Source organism: Pelmatolapia mariae, linkage group LG16_19 (assembly GCF_036321145.2).
Source record: "Pelmatolapia mariae isolate MD_Pm_ZW linkage group LG16_19, Pm_UMD_F_2, whole genome shotgun sequence".
Lineage (NCBI taxonomy): Eukaryota > Metazoa > Chordata > Actinopteri > Cichliformes > Cichlidae > Pelmatolapia > Pelmatolapia mariae.
Window position 1 is genome coordinate 32,998,392 of NC_086241.1, and position 14,119 is coordinate 33,012,510.

The following is a 14,119-nucleotide window of genomic DNA, read 5'->3' on the forward strand; positions in this document are numbered from 1 at the left end:
TGTGTTTGTGCAAAGAACGCACCAGAAGCTTGCACACACACACACACACAGGTTCTTATTATCTCCACGCAATGGCCTGTGGGGCTGTTGGCATTTGTTGTTTGTTAGTGTGGTAATTGGAGAGGATGTGTATGTAGTACTGCATGTCTGCTGTGTGGATCTTGTTACCACCTCACTATGCTGACATGTGGTGTAATGAAAGCTCAGAGTCTGTGGAGGAAGAGCGGCTTCCTGCAGTTTGGATGAAGTTGACTACACTGGTGTAGCAATAATTTCAACTAAAGTAATACACAAAGACTGTATAACTCAACAATGGAATGAACTGTGCAACTCAGTTATAAAAGAAATCAACTAAAACACATATGATATGATGTGTGGCAGGGGCTGCTCATGATTGTGTCAGTGATGGTGTTCTTCTGTGTCTCTGAGCATTAACGTGTGCTTCTTTTTAACACAGGGAAACTTGTTCTTAAACTCTGCTGTTGTATCTGTCTCTGGCAATGCTGGGTTTTAACCAAACTCCATAGAAGTGAGGCTCAGCAGCACATGGGACCAATCTAGCATGACTCCAGAAACTCTCAGCTCAAGCTTTTTAAGGGTGACATGTCTTAAAGTGGACCTGTTCCACTCCAGAACTCTAGTAGAGTGGCTTTCGTGATTTATGGTAAATAAAAATAATCCTTATTTGTCTTATAAAGTTGTTTCACTTCTTCTGACCAGCTGCCCTTTGCACATTTGGGGCTTTTCTGCTCAAAGAGCTGTGTGCCTCAAATGACCATATTAGGTAAATCCTGTCCTGTCTGATAGCCTGTCATACAGAGCCAAGAGTAGAAAAACTGTGTGAAACAGAGCATCTAGAGCAGTTTGAAGCAGACGCTTACTCACTCATTTGAATATTTGGCCACCGCTGGGACCATAATGACAGAAAATCAGAGAAAAACACAATAGGTACCTTTGCAAACAACACTGTTTTCTTAATTTTGTTTGAGATACAATAAAAATCACACCTTAGTTCTGCTGGATTGACTTGTGATTGTAATCCAGTGCCGACCAACTTAAATTCCACCTCCGTGTTTGAAGGAGGAGGCATCTTAACCTAACTTAAGACTAAAAGACATTTTGAATGTTTCTTTTGCCCTTTCAGGAGAGCAGGTACGTGGGCCACGGCTAAATATTGGAGCTTAACAGCCGGTGGCATTTTTAGAGTAGACAGGATATAATGAGAAGCACAGGGTTTACTAACTGACTTAGTCCTGTGCAGACGTGTATGTGCAAAGCTACTGTATCTTCTGAATGAGTCTGCCGTGTTTTGTAATAACCTCCTTCTTACCCCCTACTTCTCTCCATCCTCTTGTTCCTGCTGCTCTTCCCGAGACTCCAGGTGGGCAGTGACAGAGCTGGTGTACTGAGTCATAGCCACAGGAGGAAGCTGACCTAATAACATTTCCATGTTTTTCTTTGGGTGTGTGTGAGTGTGTGTGTGCGTGCCTGTGAAAGGGCTTCACAAAGTAGAAAACAAATAATGGCGAGTGAGCAAAGGTTGCAGAATAGAAGAAGTGTCTGATATTGGCTGCATGTGTGGGTCGGTGGGCACACCTGCAGAGCTTCGTAATTGGCTGGGAGCAGTAGACATGGTGACAGCGCCTGCTGTTTGGGTCTATTAATAACACTCTGACTCACTGGAGGCTTCAAGATGTGAGTTTGTGCTGGAGCGCTTATGTTTGTCACCATACAACGGTGCCCTAATTCCTGACCCGATGATGCTGGTTCTCGGTCGCTGGTGTTTCGGGTCCTCTGTGGAGGATCACTGCCCCCAAGAGGCAAGTTTGTAAATGCTTTCATAGGGTCATAGGAGGTGTTGACTGCCTAGAGCTCTCCAGGACTGCAGGGAGGATCTCTCTGCATTAATGGTCTGTGAGCTGCAGGTAAACAAACCACAGTGCTTGCTTTCTGTGTTGCTGTTTATCTGCATCCTGACTAGAATGAGACGCAGTAAAGCAGGTTGCTGAGTTTACCTGTGTAGAAGTTAAGTCCAGCTAAGTTAAGCTTATCCTTGGAATAACTCATCATGTGAAAAAGTATTTACATCCCACGGAAATTGTCTTTTTTTTATATATTTGGACAAGTAAACACTAGATGGGCTTTGAAACAGTGCCTAAAGGCGGGGTGTGAGGAAAAACACAGGGTTTAAAAACTTATTAGGCTGTTTGCTGATGAGTTTGTGCACAGGTGATGTTACTGTCTTAGAGGACTCCACGGTGAAAATTAACGCTTTTTATTCAACATAAAGTATGTAAACTTCGACATCTGAAGTTAGTATTGATAAATGATAAATGACGTGGTACTTTGCTACTCTGTGCACAAAACACTTTTGTCTGCTAGCTCATTCCATAACCCTCCATTCCTTCTTTTTTAACCACCCCCTGTTGATTTTCTAGTCTTTACATCATCACCTCATCAAAAGGGCTTTGCATACATTCCAATCAGTCTCTGATCTCACACATAATTAAAAGCTGAATCAGTGTCTGGAATCGACAGTCCCTAAGGTAGTGAAGCAACCCCAAACCGATTATTTCCACCTCCATAGTTCTCATGAGGTTCTTCTTCCGAAGCTGCCTTTGGTCATTCCTGATATAATGACTGAGCAACTCAGCCAGTTTTGTTCTGAACTTCTTTTTCAAACAGTAAACACTTTTTGTGGCACCGTTAGTTGCAAGACTTAAAATCCTGGTTTGTCTTTGCATCACATGGTGTATATAATATCATAATATCATATCATATAAGTTGGAAAACATATGAAATCAATTGCCAGATTTGTAGACATTCACAACTGTGAGTATGATGGCAAAGTCTTCAGGAGAAAAGAGAACAGCAGAACGATGAAAATGGGAGCTCCTGACGTTACGGACATTACGTTTTCTATGATGGAACTGACAAAAAACAAAAAGAAAATAATAATTTTAAGTTTTACTTCTTTTAAAACAGGCCCTGTATTATTATTTTTACTGTTTCACCTTCAAATGTTTGCTTGTCCAAATATATCAAGAAACTTTTATGAAGATCATAAACTTTTCTGTGACGTAATGAGTTTTATGCTCTATTTATAAAGATCACTGAGCTGATGCATTGAACAAAGGCAGTATGTAAGCCAAGAAAAATGGCTGCTTGATCTTTTTTTTTGGAATTCGACCTCTGTGGCGTGTCAGGAATCTGCACCTGAGCCCAAATGTGTAGCTGGATGAATCAAAAGAACCAGATCTTTGTTTCTTTTTCTCGCTTGATCGAACCCATTTACATCTACAACAGCAAAACATATGAGAAATTTTCAAATGAATGTCCTTTTATACCTTCCAGGCAGCTATTGCTTTCATTTGGTATCTGTATGGTATGAAAGTCAGCTTCCAGGTTAAACCAGTTCAGTGAACATCCTGCTCAGGTTTATTTTATCAGTGATATTATTCTACAGATGCAAGCAGACAGAAAACGAGCAATATTTTCATCAACACAACAGAGAAAGTTCCCTTTCTCAAAACCCTTTTTGTTCAAGAAGCTACCAAACTGACATCACTACGTACATTGTGATTAATGTGATCAGTGCAACACTGTGCAACAATCAAAACCATCTTGGGACTTCTCAGTAGCACACGGGTTTCTCACAAAAAGATTTTCTTTTTTGTTAAAGGTACTTAACAAGTACTTTGTTATTTAAAAAAAAGTTTTCAAAAAATAACCAAAGCTTTGAGCAGATTTTAAAGAAACAACCTTTCAGTCTTTAACCATCTATTACTGTTGTGTTGTAGAGTTATCATTTGATTTTAGGTTTTGTGGAAACACAACAGCATGACCTCAGTGCAGTCTTTATTTAACCAGGGAGTTGTTAACAGAACATTCCTCTTTATGGTTGCCCGGAAAAAGGCAAAGCCTTGTGATGAAACTGGCCTGTAGGTAAAAACAAAATATCAAAACTGAACAGTACACACCCGCTGGTAAAATGCTCCCACCTGCTGGTGAAAGCTTGAAGTACATTTAGAAGGGGCTAATTAAAAAAAACTAAATTGTGCTTTTGTTGCGCACAAGTTAATAAAGCTGAGCATGTCGTTCACTGTAGTTTGTGTCAAGCAAGGGTGAGGTCAGTCATGAAGATCTGTAGTCACTGAATTCAGCTCGCAGAAAGAGTGGCATTATCCTGGGAAGAAAAGCAAACCAACACAAACGCAGGGTTCAGCTAATCCAGCACTTGTACGTTTTGTCTTCAAGTCACCTCGTGTGATGATGGCCAATGTCAGACGTTTTGCAGTATTAAAACTTCAGTGTTTACCTCTGCCAAAGGTACTGCAGTCACCATTCAGTACAGTGCTTTACATTCAGTGCATTGCATTCCATTGGTAACCCACTGCTGCTCCCGGATCCTTGAAGCTATTTCCCTTTATGACTTCAAAAGTGGGAACACATCCACGGAAAGATTTCTCTCTCACTGTGATTCAATATTTAAGCAGAATTCTGGTTTGTTTCAGATATTTCCCATTATTGTGTCAATTGCTGCTCCATGAATCGTGCCCTTCCCTCCACTGTAAAGATTCAGTACAAAACAATATCAACAAAAAGTGTTCTTACATGAGTCTGTCTGATTGAAACACAATAATGGGAAATATGCAAGGTTAAAATAAGCCACCATTCACCCATAAGGTGTCAGTTTGAGGTGTGGGAGTGGTAGACTAGCCATGTAAAAGATGGGTGCTACAATTGTACTGCAATGTACCTGTTAATCCATGTGTCTTAACTTAGAGCTAACCCTCCCTGTACTCTTCAGCGTGTGTGATGCTACCAGTGGTCAAATAGCGCTTAACGTTCATGTGAATAATCGGAGAGTTGTTTATACCTGCCGTAGTGACGTGGACAAACATGTGAAACACTTGGAAATGTGTAAGGGTGTTTTAGGTTTCGTAGGCTAATATCTGTGGCATCTACAATGTGTGTATTGGCCTGTATCTGCACCACTGACCTTTTAAACCAGTGCTGTTCCCTCAACTGTTCTCATAGTCCATTGTATGTTTTTGTAAAGCTGACAGGAGAAATAAAGACCAAAAGAAGAAAAAATATTTATTGAAGTGTGTTTTAAAGCTATAAATATATATAATTAATTAAATGGACCTTGCTTTTATTTTGAAAAGCTACTGTGTTTTCTATCTGACTAATAATCAAATATAACAGTATGTATCCCAGCTAAATAAAGACTTCTTTTCCTGACCAAATCTTCTGGTCGTGTCTACTTGATCTCATCCTGCTGTAGGTATGTTTACAATATATGCACCTCTAACATATAACTGTCATAGGGCTTGGCGTGGTGTCATGCAAGTCTTTTCTAATGCTGTAAAGTCGGGACGGCTCCAGAGGTTTCTCCTTGGATTATACTTGCTTGCTGGTATGCACACAGACAAACACCATGGCAGTAAGATGGAAGTGTAGTTTCTGACAGATTTAAAGACAGGTTAGCAGCAAAAACACCAGAGCTTACTGACAGCAAAGTTTTATTGAATTAGTAAAATCAGTGAGGATGTGGCAGGTGATTTGTGTGTGTGTGTGTGTGCGGGGGGCGGAGATAGAAAAGACACATGAAAGTGACTAGCAAAATAAAACAGGAAATGACCAAAGGAGACATTAACTTAAGGACAAATAGAGACACAGATAAAGGAAAACAACTACAGCAATAAAAACTAAGCAGAAAAAAAACCTGACATTACAGTGCAGTATCATAGATATTTATATTACATAAATACATACATTTCTGAGCTTTTCTAAGGTCACCTTTTTTAGAGAATGTTCCAGGTTTATGAAATGTATTCAAGTCTATAAGGATGGAGCCAATAACTTATATAACGTATGATGCCATTTTAAAATAGATGTTGAACACATGAATGCACCGTTTGTTTTCATTGTTTTTAAAATCAGATGTTAGTACAGTAGCAGGTGTAGCTGTGCCAGCACGGCTGTGGCGAGCCCTCAGTAACTGCTTTTCAGTAGCAGGCTTGAGATACTGATGTCATGTCCTGTGCATGATGTTACCCCGTGTTTCCAGGAGGGGGAGCCAAACATCAGGCTATTTTCTCATTGGGCAAAACTTATCCCACCATTCAATGCTTTATTTTAATGTCCACTTTATGACATTAGGGTTTTTTTTTTTCCCCATCTTTGATTTTTGTGCATATATGTTGTTGAGGCTTTCTAATTTCATGGTGCAACACTGCATAGAATCCTGACCAAACACTCACAGATATTCTGTTTATTATGACTTATATATCAAAGGTTCATATTAGGGATACAACAAACAGTTATTACATTTGTTTATTTAATCTGCTGATTAGTTCTATCATTAGTCAAAGGTGATAAATATTTTAAAAATTGTAAAAACAAACAAAAAATAAAAGTAATTAGAAATGTCCGTGCTTCCATCTTCTTGATCTCCAAATATCCAACAGGACTCTAGTTACTCATATAATATTGGGGTCAGATTCATATTGACCCATGTAAATGGAAGTTTCTTAAATAACTTGGAGTCAGCCTGCCTCAGCCTGATTCAGCTCCATGGTGCTGAGCCCGTATGTGTTGCGGGGACTCCTTGGTCTTCTGGGCCGAAGATGGTTCTTCATAACTCTGGCTGGATGCTGGGACAAATCAGATGCCTGTCTCCCTCCCAGCACAATCTGTCAGTGTTGTGATGTTTAGTCTCCTAATCTAGAATGAAGGGCAGCAAAGTCTCAGTCTTTTCCCATCCCCACCCCCACCCACTTTCTCTCCCTCGAGAGGTGTTGGGCAGCAGATGGGAAGTGATGGAACTGCGTGGTAGTGTAGGCAGTGACATGGCAAGCTGTCAAGTCCTAATGCAGGCTAACATCTGGAGGTTGTTGGCCATGTCACTTCGGGGTCCTCTAGCCCAGGGCCAGAAGCCACCCTGTGGGACATAAACCCAGGGCCAGAGCTGGGCTCTTTTGACAAGGAACTGTCGACGATGGGAGTGAGCTTGCCTTTGACTTCATAGGGAAAGTGAGAGATTAAGATTTAGATTGTACTAGGGGGTAATACTAACTGAGCTCCAGTACAGTGTGACAAAGCAGTAACTAGTTTAAGTGGGCCATCAAAGTAAAGGTTCTCAGAAAAATACATTTAGTATGAAACTACATGGCTCTGCATATATCATGAAGCAGCTTTTACAGTGTATTTATCACAGGAAACAGCTGGCACAATCTACAAATAGACCATCATAAGACGTCCTCGGCGAGCGGGTGGTGTAGCCACGGCTATAGGCACAGCAGGATAATACAGAGCCCGTTAAAACCGTCAGTGCCATCGAGGCACTATGCTATTAGTGCTTCATGCTTGCCTCGAGCATCCAAGAAGCAAGTGCCTCTTCTATTTTAATGACAGCCCTCACCCAGAGGTAATTTCACAGTGATTAAGGCAAGAGGAAAAAAATTATGTCTTAAAAGTCTCTAAATTGCATCTTATTTATCCACCTTTTAACTAACTACAAAAGGAAGACAGACAATGGCACTGCATGTTTCTACCTCTCCTGGTGAACAATTATACTTGACACATTATCTGGTCCATTGTTAGATGGGTATTAAATATGGCACCCAGGAGATATGACAGAGTAAAGCTTTGATGGAAAAGTTAAGATGAGAGAAATTAGATGAAAAAACAACAACTTGAATTTATTAGTTTTGAGTTTTTTTCTTTCTTTCCTCAGATCAAATTCAATCTGCCTGATCTAAACACGAGCTCTGGTTTCAATTTTTCGTGTAGTGTATTTTTTAATTGTTTATTTTTTGTGTAACCTTTATCCCGTGTCAGGTTTATCATTTATTCATTTATTTTTAGCCCATGTTACGTAGCATGGCTCAACACATAGCTTTGGCCTAAATACTGGTAAGCTATTCAAATTGCTGGCTCCAAAACCAACTCAGTCCCCTTGCCAAAACGTAAAAAATTGTAAAACCTTTGGTCCTGGTATGTGGCAACTGTATGCATGATTTTTAGGTAGACCTTTAAAATGTTTTATGGCTTAATGTCATGCATAATTAATGGCCTGGCCATTTTAAGCGACTGCTTGGGTGCAATTTGTTCAGTAGTACAAAAATGTTACAGTGGGCACTGTCATTGTTTGCATTGATACTTGAGTGCAGGTGTGCATTGCTCTGGAATCTGACTGATCTGTTCCTGTTGGACTTGGAACTAATAAATCTTTAACAACTGCAGCTTTTACTGAAATGTAGGACAACGAGACTTCTGGACCCACTTTGAGTCTATGGATGGACTGTCAGAGTTATGAAAGTGCAAATAGCAGCGCACTGACAGAATAGGTTATAATATAATTTAGGCTATTATTTTTGCTAACTAAATATTACATTTCTGTCAGTTCAGTTCAATTGTATTTTATTTATACTGTGATAGATCACAACAGCAGTCACTTCAAGGCACTTTATCTTTCTAAGATAAAGATCCAGCAATAATACAGAGAAACCCCAACAATCAAACATCCCCATTTAAGCAGCACTTGGTGACAGTGAGAAGAAAGAACTCCCTTTTAACAGGAAGAAATCTTCAGCAAAGTCAGGCACAGGGAGGGGCAGCCATCTGGGGATCACGGTATCCTCTGAATTTTCCTTGCTAACTAAACTCAATGCTACCAACTGCTCCTTTTCATTTAAAAAAAAAAGTTGCACCAGTCAAACTGGCCGACTTGTATGTACATAAACATATATCAGCTCAGGAATTGCAATGCATTCTGGGTTGTCACCACCGTGTTGTTTTTCATACAAAACCGGAACCAAAACAAAGTCAGACCCTAGCAGGTGATAGGGAGGAAAACAGAATAATGAATGCATGAAAAAAGCATCCAAATGACCCGTGACACAACACAATACAAAGAGAAGCTAAACAATGAGGAAAAGGATTGGGAGAGGTCAATCCATATTAACACAGAGAATGCTTACTTTATTTTTAGGAGCTACTGATTCAATTTTATTGATAAAGCATCAGGAAGCAGGAAGAAGATTCATAAATGGACAAACGGCAACAACACTCAGGTCGGCCGTGGCACTCAGATGGTACTAAGGGATCAAAATGTGTCAAAAAGATATTCTCCACACTAATGTAGCCTCAAGTTCAAGTTGTTATCTAACAGGAGTCGATGTGGTCTTCTGCTGATGTAGCTCATCTGCTTCAAGATTTGATATGTTTTGAGTTCAGAGATGCTCATCTGCATACTTTGGTTGTAATAAGTGGTTATTTGAGTTACTGTTGTCTTCCTATCATTGTCGAACCACTCTTCTCAGCCCTCTAGCATCCGTAAGGTAGTTTTGCCCAGAGAACTGCTGGTCACTGAATATTTTCTCTTTTTCTGAACTTTCTCTGTAAACTTCAGAGATGGCTGTGTGGGAAAATTCCAGGGAATACTCACGCAAGCCCCTTTGGCACCAACAACAGTGACATGTTCAAATCACATAAGGTTTATTCACTGTTCTGATCTGATCGGTTTGAAGTTCAGCGGGCTGTTTGGACCATTAAGTTCCTGCCATGTGGCTGATTAGATATATGCATCAACAAGCAGTTGAACAGGTGTACCTAACATAGTGGCAGGGCATCAATTTGTACTTGAACACATTATGGTTACCTGCTAGTAAGAAAGTAAGAAATAAGCTTAAAAGTCCCATCTCCCTTCCCTCACCCCCAACTGGTCGCAGCAGATGGCCACTCCCTCAGTTTGTGTTTGCTAAAGGTTTCTTCCTGTTAAAAGAGAGTTTTTTCTTCCCACTGTCGCACACTGCTTGCTCATAGCAGGTCAGCTGATTGTTGGGGTTCTCTCTGTGTTATTGTAGGGTCTTTATCTTGCAATGTAAAGTGCCTCGAGGCAACAGTTGTGATTTGGCATAATATAAATAAGATAGAATTGAATTGAAATAATGAATTTAGTTGAATACACAGTTGTAAAGTTGGCAGTCTCTCATATCTTATTGTTAAATGACACTTTCTGTTTTTCCAGCTTTCCTTTCTGAGTAAACATTATTAAGACCACAGATGTTTAAGTTTCTTTTCCAGTCTTACTGACCAAAGAAGTGACACACAGTGCTTTTTAAACTGTACCTTTCATGCTACTTTGTTGCTTTCAGACTGTTATTATTATTTTTTTTTACCTCTTTATATTATTTAAATATAACAATTTTATCTTCTCTTGCTCTCATTAGACCTGTTCAAGTTTGTGATTGGTCAGATGCTGACAGCCCCTCCCTTTTCATGTGAGCTCACGTATAGCCAGGCTGGTAACCCCTGGTTTGACTTATCAAGGTGAAAATAGCCTCGGTGTCACTGCTGAGTACAGGCCCCTGTACTCAGGGGACACTAAAGAGTTCAGAAAAAGAACAAAGAAAGGAAGTAAAAACACAGAAAGCCACACGAGGAACTAACTTCTAAAATAAAACAGGAAGTAAACTGAATGAGGAAGAGATATACCAAATACAAAATAACCCTGTAAGAAGTCATAAGCATCATTACGACCCAAAAGCCAAACAAAGCGCACAACAGAAGTAAACACTGTTACAACTTTGTCAGCCAAATACTTACTTTTAATATCATCCCCGATGCTCTAGTGACTGCAGCCTGATAAGCATTACAAATGAATCCTTTGCTTTTGCCCAAGTTCCAAAGTCACAGACAGAAACTGTCTCTAATTGGATGAATCCCAGAAATGAGTTTCATGAACTGAGGAGATGAAGATCGAGGCCCCATCAAGGCATTTCGTCTCTATCAAATCACTCTCCATTGTGCCAGCTGGAGAGGAGCTTGGAGATACGGATAATTACGCTCACCAGAGTCCATGTCGCACCTCTCTATACCCTCCCTTTCTCAAGGAGGACAAGTTCCTCCTCCCCTACCTGAGCAATCACACACCATCTTCACAGATATTGTATTATAATCACGGCCATTCACAACTTGCTAAAGTTTGAATTTACCACTTCCCATTATCCTCCTGAATCATCCCTCCTCCTCTACTCTTTTCATTTATTTTCTCTCTTGATTGCACGTTTTCGGGCTCATCAGTCACTGTTAGTCACATAGTCCTTTACAAGTGATTGAAACACTTGCATACTGAATTGTAGTGACTCTTTTTTTCTTCCTCTTTCTCGCTCACACACATGCATACACTCCTCTAGCTAATGCTGCTAATGTTAATAGCTTGTTCTGCTTTAATTGGTTCCTAAACGCTGTAAGCAGAGTTCCCACTGTGTGTTTAATGAACAGGTAGCACCCCATGATTACAGTAATCTCAACCCACCACCCTGCTGCTACAGACTCCCTTCACACACACATACATGCAAACCTACACACACACACACACACATGGTCCCTGGGCCTTGTCGTAAGCAAATGGACAAAGGCAATTTGAGAGGCTCCTCAGCTCTGCAGGATGCTGGGTAATTTAAAGACGGGGATGAGAAGGAGAGAGGGACCAGACGAGGGTGAACACAAAAGAAAATGAGAGGAGATGAGACCCCCCCTCCAAAAAAAATGATTACTGTTTTTTTTTAAGCCAAGAAGAGGTGGAATCATTTCACAGCTCACGTGTATGACCAGTAAGCATGTTACTACTGTGCAGGCTGGAGTGTGTGGGGAGAAAAAGCTTTGCTGATTATAAAATGTGTGTCTCTGACTCTATGTTGTGATTGTGTGTAATCCTTGTGTGTTTTTTCTACAAATTTTCACTGCACTTTTCCTTTCCTTCATTTGTTCCCTCTGTCTGCATCTATCCTGCTCTCTGTTTTTGTTCTTTCTCATCCTACCTTCCTGTCTTTGAGTTTCTCCTCTTTTCTTTGCCCATCATTTGTTTTATAAAAGTTTTTTTTCCCCCTCTTGCTTTCTCATCTCCTCGGGTGTCCTTGTTCATACTCCTCTTTTACTTGTTTCCCTTTGTTGTCTTTTGTTATTATTTTTTCTTTTATTCTCAACTCTTTTATTTTCTGCTGTTCCTTTTTTTGCTTCCTTTACTTTTTTCCTCCTCTCCTCAGTTGTCTTTTTCCATTTTTCATCCATACTCTTTTCTTTTCTTTTCTTTTCTTTTCTTTTCTTTTCTTTTCTTTTCTTTTCCTGATTTACTTTCCTTTCACATTTGTTCCTAGTTTCCTTCCCTCACACCCTTGGCCCTTGTATTCTCTGCTCATTTCCCTTTTTCCCCTTTCCTCGTCTCCCCATTTCCCATCCAGCTCCCTTCTTATAGTCTCTTCCTCCTCTCCTTTTCACTTGCCTCCTGCCTCCTCTCCCGTGTTCTTTTCTTCCTCTCCTCTCCATCTGTTAGTCCTTGTCTATCCCGAGGCACAGAGTCAGAAACTCCTCTCCTCAGTGTCCTGATGAGGATGTGGGGCGACATCCACCTTCCTCTCTTTTTTCGGCAGAGTGAGTAGAAACAGAGGTGGGTCTCATCGGAGGCCTGTATATATGTACGGCTGGGTGGCAAACCTCATGTTGTATACATATTTGTTCAAACATGTGCGAGCTGCTCAGTAATCCTCCCCACTCGGTTCACCCTCCCACACGTGTATATAAACACGCAAGCCTCTGCCCATCTCAGCTACCATGGGGGAGATGTGATAGGTGAGCTTAACAAAAAGGGGGATGTGGAACAAGAGAAGGGTCCATGCACAGCTTCTGCCAGATGCCCTTTGTAAATAAGCAGGGAGCCCTTAGAGGGGCGCCGTCGGGCGCCCTGAGTCACCCGTCCCACAGGATGCAATCAGGGTGTCCCCGCCCCTTTGCCGTGTATAAGGGGTAAGGAAAGGAGAGGGTCTGGTCTCTGTGTTCCTGGTGCTGACACGGAGGAGCTGTGGGTCTAATTCATTAAACCAGCCTTCTAATATAAACAGCCATTCATTTCACTGCCTGACACTGGGCCGTCTGGACAATGTGAAGAGCCCCAATAGAACTGCCATATAGAACTGTTTGTGTGTGTGAGAGGGAGCGAGGGAGTGAGCGGTCGTGCTGGGCTGTTTGTGTGTACGAAGTCTCGGAAAGCCTGTCGGTCCCGAGCAGGTACAGTGAAGCTAACCAGAGGCTTTCGTGAGCCTCGACACGGTTCGCTGAGCAACTGAAGTGAACATCACATTTTGTAAAAACAAGAAAAAAACCCACACAAATGCAAATCCAGTCAAGTCCTGAAGTCTGTGCATCTATCAGTTAAACTACAAATGATTTGTAACTGGGAGGGTAAATTGTTAAGCATAGAAAGCATTTACAAAAGAAACTACAGTTTAAACAAAACAAGCTAAATACACTAAAAATGTGACTATTTAATTTGGTTTGAAACAAGGGCCGTCACTACAGCCTGTGATTCCTGCAGCAATGGTTCTGCCTAATGTGTGTCAGTTAGGAATGCAATGCAGCTTTCTGACTGCTTAATCATAATCGTATAAATATGTTTGTCCCTCCACCTCTCTGTTCCTGTGAAAGAAAAGGACAAATGATGATTATGCTTGCATTGACACTCAATAATCAAAAATGTAAGAACTCATGCTTTCTCTGTTCATGTTTAACATGTTTAACTTGAACTCAACATATAGTAAGTATAACTTCTTAAATGACCCTCAGCGAGCAGAGTGGACAAACTATGAGACAAACCTCCTAATGTTTTCGTTTTTTAAATCCGGATTCTTTAGTTTAAGTTAACTTGCAAAAAATAAATAAATAGACTAACTCATCTATGCACAAACACAGCTTTCCCATCTCCCACGAGGCCAAATTGGTTAGATCAACCCCACATTCACTGCGCACACTTGGCTCCATATCTGCTTTTGTTCCACTGCGATAAAGTGAAATGTTCTTCTTTTGTTAATCTGAGAGAAATGAACCAGAGAAGAAGCTCTTAAAGACCCACACACAGTCAGACAGTGTCCAAAAACTAGTCCAGTGGACAAATATTCTTTGGGGTACTGGTGTACAATCATAAGAAAAGAGCCCTGTTTTCCTCTGGACTGTATATTCCTTAAAGTAAGGCACGTAGCAAAGAAAATGTAATGCATTAAATTGTTCACACATCTCCTTGTGTTTTAGCTTTAGGTGGCAGATGGATTCCCAC